Source organism: Gouania willdenowi, chromosome 7 (assembly GCF_900634775.1).
Source record: "Gouania willdenowi chromosome 7, fGouWil2.1, whole genome shotgun sequence".
NCBI lineage: Eukaryota > Metazoa > Chordata > Actinopteri > Blenniiformes > Gobiesocidae > Gouania > Gouania willdenowi.
The window spans coordinates 40238737-40245669 of record NC_041050.1 but is presented as its reverse complement, the minus strand read 5'-3'; positions in this window follow the sequence as shown (position 1 = coordinate 40245669).

The following is a 6933-nucleotide window of genomic DNA, read 5'->3' as shown; positions in this document are numbered from 1 at the left end:
AAAAAATAGCCTTGCTATAGCCTTACTTTTGATTGTGGTGATTTTAGTTTTTTTGGAATTTTTTGGACCTTACTGCTTTCTTAGCCTGTTTAAGTATGTGCATTGTATTTGCAGTAGTTTTTAGGGTCTAATGATGGTCCTAACTCAATTTTTTTTTTTTGAAATTTTGAAAAAATGCCTGTTATAGCCTAACTTTTGATTTTGGTTGATTTTAGTTTTTTTGTCATTTTTGTGCCTTACTGCTTTCTTAAGCCCTGGTTTAAGTATGTGCATTATAGTTGCAGTAGTTTTTAGGGTCTAATGATGGTCCTAACTCAATTTTTTTTTTTTTTTTGAAAAATATGCCTTGTTATAGCCTTACTTTTGATTTTGGGTGATTTTAGTTTTTTGTAATTTTTTGTACCTTACTGAGTTCTTAGCCCTGTTTAAGTATGTGCATTATATTTGCAGTAGTTTTTAGGGTCTAATGATGGTCCTAACTCAATTTTTTTTTTTTTTGAAATTTTTGTGAAAAAATATGCCTTGTTATAGCCTTACTTTTGATTTTGGTGATTTTAGTTTTTTGTAATTTTTTTTACGTTACTGCGTTCTTAGCCCTGTTTAAGTATGTGCATTGTATTTGCAGTAGTTTTTAGGGTCTAATGATGGTCCTAACTCAAATTTTATTTTTTTGAAATTTTCGAAAAAAAATAGCCTTGCTATAGCCTTACTTTTGATTTTGGGTGATTTTAGTTTTTTGGAATTTTTTGTACCTTACTGCTTTCTTAGCCCTGTTTAAGTATGTGCATTATATTGCAGTAGTTTTTAGGGTCTAATGATGGTCCTAACTCAATTTTTGTTTTTTTTGAAATTTTGAAAAAAATGCCTGTTTATAGCCTACTTTTGGATTTTGGGTGATTTTAGTTTTTGTCATTTTTTTGTGCCTTACTGCTTTCTTAGCCCGTTAAGTATGTGCTTATATTGCAGTAAGTTTTTAGGGTCTAATGATGGTCCTAACGCATTTTTTTTTTTGGAAATTTTTGAAAAAATATGCATTGCTATAGCCTTACTTTTTATTTTGGGTGATTTTAGTTTTTGTAATTTTTTGTACCTTACTGCTTTCTTAGCCCTGTTTAAGTATGTGCATTATATTTGCAGTAGTTTTTAGGGTCTAATGATGGTCCTAACTCAATTTTTTTTTTTTTTTTTTTTTTTATGAACTTTTTGAAAAAATATGCCTTGTTATAGCCTCACTTTTGATTTTGGGTGATTTTAGTTTTTTGTCATTTTTTGTGCCTTACTGCGTTCTTAGCCCTGTTTAAGTATGTGCATTGTATTTGCAGTAGTTTTTAGGGTCTAATGATGGTCCTATCTCAAATTTTTTTTTTTTGAAATTTTTGAAAAAAAATAGCCTTGCTATATAGCCTTACTTTTGATTTTGGGTGATTTTAGTTTTTTGGAATTTTTTGTACCTTACTGCTTTCTTAGCCCTGTTTAAGTATGTGCATTATATTTGCAGTAGTTTTTAGGGTCTAATGATGGTCCTAACTCAATTTTTTTTTTTTTGAAATTTTTGAAAAATATGCCTTGTTATAGCCTAACTTTTGATTTTGGGTGATTTTAGTTTTTTGTCATTTTTTGTGCCTTACTGCTTTCTTAGCCCGTTAAGTATGTGCATTATATTTGCAGTAGTTTTTAGGGTCTAATGATGGTCCTAACTCAATTTTTTTTTTTTTTTTTTTTTATGAACTTTTTGAAAAAATATGCCTTGTTATAGCCTCACTTTTGATTTTGGGTGATTTTAGTTTTTTGTAATTTTTTGTACCTTACTGCTTTCTTAGCCCTGTTTAAGTATGTGCATTATATTTGCAGTAGTTTTTAGGGTCTAATGATGGTCCTAACTCAATTTTTTTTTTTTTTTTGAAATTTTTGAAAAAATATGCCTTGTTATATCCTTACTTTTGATTTTGGGTGATTTTAGTTTTTTGTAATTTTTTTTACGTTACTGCGTTCTTAGCCCTGTTTAAGTATGTGCATTGTATTTGCAGTAGTTTTTAGGGTCTAATGATGGTCCTAACTCAAATTTTTTTGTTTTTGAAATTTTCAAAAAAATATGCCTTGTTATAGCCTTACTTTTGATTTTGGGTGATTTTAGTTTTTTGTAATTTTTTTACGTTACTGCGTTCTTAGCCCTGTTTAAGTATGTGCATTGTATTTGCAGTAGTTTTTAGGGTCTAATGATGGTCCTAACTCAAATTTTTTTGTTTTTGAAATTTTCGAAAAAAAAATAGCCTTACTTTTGATTTTGGGTGATTTTAGTTTTTTGGAATTTTTTGCACCTTACTGCTTTCTTAGCCCTGTTTAAGTATGTGCATTATATTTGCAGTAGTTTTTAGGGTCTAATGATGGTCCTAACTCAATTTTTTTTTTTTTGAAATTTTGAAAAAATATGCCTTGTTATAGCCTAACTTTTGATTTTGGGTGATTTAGTTGTTTTGTCATTTTTTTTGTGCCTTACTGCTTTCTTAGCCCTGTTTAAGTATGTGCATTATATTTGCAGTAGTTTTTAGGGTCTAATGATGGTCCTAACTCAATTTTTTTTTTTGAAATTTTTGAAAAAAATATGCCATGTTATAGCCTTACTTTTGATTTTGGGTGATTTTAGTTTTTTGTAATTTTTTGTGCCTTACTGCTTTCTTAGCCCTGTTTAAGTATGTGCATTATATTTGCAGTAGTTTTTAGGGTCTAATGATGGTCCTAACTCAATTTTTGTTTTTTTTGAAATTTTGAAAAAATATGCCTTGTTATAGCCTAATTTTTGATTTTGGGTGATTTTAGTTTTTTGTCATTTTTTGTGCCTTACTGCTTTCTTAGCCCGTTAAGTATGTGCATTATATTTGCAGTAGTTTTTAGGGTCTAATGATGGTCCTAACTCAATTTTTTTTTTTTGGAAATTTTTGAAAAAATATGCCATGTTATAGCCTTACTTTTTTTTTTGGGTGATTTTAGTTTTTTGTAATTTTTTGTACCTTACTGCTTTCTTAGCCCTGTTTAAGTATGTGCATTATATTTGCAGTAGTTTTAGGGTCTAATGATGGTCCTAACTCAATTTTTTTTTTTTTTTTGAAATTTTTGAAAAAATATGCCTTGTTATAGCCTTACTTTTGATTTTGGGTGATTTTAGTTTTTTGTAATTTTTTGTACCTTACTGCTTTCTTTGCCCTGTTTAAGTATATGCATTATATTTGCAGTAGTTTTTAGGGTCTAATGATGGTCCTAACTCAAATTTTTTTTTTTTGAAATTTTTGAAAAAATATGCCTTGTTATAGCCTTACTTTTCATGTAGACTGATTTTAGTTTTTTGTCATTTTTTGTGCGTTACTGCTTTCTTAGCCCTGCTTAAGTATGTGCATTTTATTTGAAGTAGTTTTTAGGGTCTAATGATGGTCCTAACTCATTTTTTTTTTTTTTTTGAAATTTTTGAAAAAATATGCCTTGTTATAGCCTTACTTTTTATTTTGGGTGATTTTAGTTTTTTGTAATTTTTTGTACCTTACTGCTTTCTTAGCCCTGTTTAAGTATGTGCATTTTATTTGCAGTAGTTTTTAGGGTCTAATGATGGTCCTAACTCAATTTTTTTTTTTTTTGAAATTTTCGAAAAAAAAAATAGCCTTGCTATAGCCTTACTTTTGATTTGGGGTGATTTTAGTTTTTTGTAATTTTTTGTACCTTACTGCTTTCTTAGCCCTGTTTAAGTATGTGCATTATATTTGCAGTAGTTTTTAGGGTCTAATGATGGTCCTAACTCAATTTTTTTTTTTTGAAATTTTTGAAAAAATATGCCTTGTTATAGCCTTACTTTTGATTTTGGCTGACTTTAGTTTTTTGTAATTTTTTGTGCCTTACTGCTTTCTTTGCCCTGTTTAAGTATGTGCATTTTATTTGCAGTAGTTTTTAGGGTCTAATGATGGTCCTAACTCAATTTTTTTTTTTTTTGAAATTTTGAAAAAATATGCCATGTTATAGCCTTACTTTTGATTTTGACTGATTTTAGTTTTTTGTCATTTTTTGTGCCTTACTGCTTTCTTAGCGCTGTTTAAGTATGTGCATTATTTTTGCAGTAGTTTTTAGGGTCTAATGATGGTCCTAACTCAATTTTTTTTTTTTTTAAATTTTTGAAAAAATATGCCTTGTTATAGCCTTACTTTTGATTTTGGGTGATATTAGTTTTTTGTCATTTTTTTTTACCTTACTGCTTTCTTAGCCCTGTTTAAGTATGTGCATTATATTTGCAGTAGTTTTTAGGGTCTAATGATGGGCCTAACTCAATTTTTTTTTATTTGAAATTTTTGAAAAAATATGCCATGTTATAGCCTTACTTTTGATTTTGACTGATTTTAGTTTTTTGTCATTTTTTGTGCCTTACTGCTTTCTATGCACTGTTTAAGCATGTGCATTATATTTGCAGTAGTTTTTAGGGTCTAATGATGGTCCTAACTCAATTTTTTTTTTTTTTTTTTTAAAAATATGCCATGTTATAGCCTTACTTTTGATTTTGGCTGATTTTAGTTTTTTTGTCTTTTTTTTTTGCCTTACTGCTTTCTTAGCCCTGTTTAAGTATGTGCATTATATTTGCAGTAGTTTTTTAGGGTCTAATGATGGGCCTAACTCAATTTTTTTTTTTTGAAATTTTTGAAAAAATATGCCATGTTATAGCCTTACTTTTGATTTTGACTGATTTTAGTTTTTTGTCATTTTTTGTGCCTTAAAGCTTTCTTAGCCCTGTTTAAGTATGTGCATTTTATTTGCAGTAGTTTTTAGGGTCTAATGATGGTCCTAACTCAATTTTTTTTTTTTTTTTGAAATAATATGCCTTGTTATAGCCTTACTTTTTATTTTGGGTGATTTTAGTTTTTTGTAATTTTGTGCCTTACTGCTTTCTTAGCCCTGTTTAAGTATGTGCATTTTATTTGCAGTAGTTTTTAGGGTCTAATGATGGTCCTAACTCAATTTTTTTTTTTTTTTTTTGAAAAAAATATGCCTTGTTATAGCCTTACTTTTGATTTTGGCTGATTTTAGTTTTTTGTCATTTTTTGTACCTTACTGCTTTCTTAGCCCTGTTTAAGTATGTGCATTATATTTGCAGTAGTTTTTAGTGTCTAATGATGGTCCTAACTCAAATTTTTTTTTTTTGAAATTTTCGAAAAAAAATAGCCTTGCTATAGCCTTACTTTTGATTTTGGCTGATTTTAGTTTTTTGTCAGTTTTTGTGCCTTACTGCTTTCTATGCACTGTTTAAGTATGTGCATTATATTTGCAGTAGTTTTTAGGGTCTAATGATGGTCCTAACTCAATTTTTTTTTTTTTTGAAATTTTTGAAAAAAATGCCATGTTATAGCCTTACTTTTGATTTTGGGTGATATTAGTTTTTTGTCATTTTTTTTTACCTTACTGCTTTCTTAGCCCTGTTTAAGTATGTGCATTATATTTGCAGTAGTTTTTAGGGTCTAATGATGGTCCTAACTCAATTTTTTTTTTTTTTAAATTTTTGAAAAAATAGCCTTGTTATAGCCTTACTTTTGATTTTGGGTGATTTTAGTTTTTTGTAATTTTTTGTACCTTACTGCTTTCTTAGTCCTGTTTTAAGTATGTGCATTATATTTGCAGTAGTTTTTAGGGTCTAATGATGGTCCTAACTCAAATTTTTTTTTTTTTTTGAAATTTTCGAAAAAATATGCCATGTTATAGCCTTACTTTTGATTTTGGGTGATTTTAGTTTTTGTAATTTTTTGTACCTTACTGCTTTCTTAGCCCTGTTTAAGTATGTGCATTATATTTGCAGTAGTTTTTAGGGTCTAATGATGGTCCTAACTCAAATTTTTTTTTTGAAATTTTCGAAAAAAAAATAGCCTTGCTATAGCCTTACTTTTGATTTTGGCTGATTTTAGTTTTTTGTCAGTTTTTGTGCCTTACTGCTTTCTATGCACTGTTTAAGTATGTGCATTATATTTGCAGTAGTTTTTAGGGTCTAATGATGGTCCTAACTCAATTTTTTTTTTTTTGAAATTTTTGAAAAAATATGCCATGTTATAGCCTTACTTTTGATTTTGACTGATTTTAGTTTTTTGTCATTTTTTGTACCTTACTGCTTTCTTAGCGCTGTTTAAGTATGTGCATTATTTTTGCAGTAGTTTTTAGGGTCTAATGATGGTCCTAACTCAATTTTTTTTTTTTTAAATTTTTGAAAAAATATGCCTTGTTATAGCCTTACTTTTGATTTTGGGTGATATTAGTTTTTTGTCATTTTTTTTTACCTTACTGCTTTCTTAGCCCTGTTTAAGTATGTGCATTATATTTGCAGTAGTTTTTAGGGTCTAATGATGGTCCTAACTCAATTTTTTTTTTTTTTTTTAAATTTTTGAAAAAATATGCCTTGTTATAGCCTTACTTTTGATTTTGGGTGATTTTAGTTTTTTGTAATTTTTTGTACCTTACTGCTTTCTTAGTCCTGTTTTAAGTATGTGCATTATATTTGCAGTAGTTTTTAGGGTCTAATGATGGTCCTAACTCAAATTTTTTTTTTTTTTGAAATTTTCGAAAAAATATGCCATGTTATAGCCTTACTTTTGATTTTGGGTGATTTTAGTTTTTTGTAATTTTTTGTACCTTACTGCTTTCTTAGCCCTGTTTAAGTATGTGCATTTTATTTGCAGTAGTTTTTAGGGTCTAATGATGGTCCTAACTCAATTTTTTTTTTTTTTTTTTTTGAACTTTTTGAAAAAATATGCCATGTTATAGCCTCACTTTTTATTTTGGGTGATTTTAGTTTTTTGTAATTTTTTGTACCTTACTGCTTTCTTAGCCCTGTTTAAGTATGTGCATTATATTTGCAGTAGTTTTTAGGGTCTAATGATGGTCCTAACTCAATTTTTTTTTTTTTGAAATTTTTGAAAA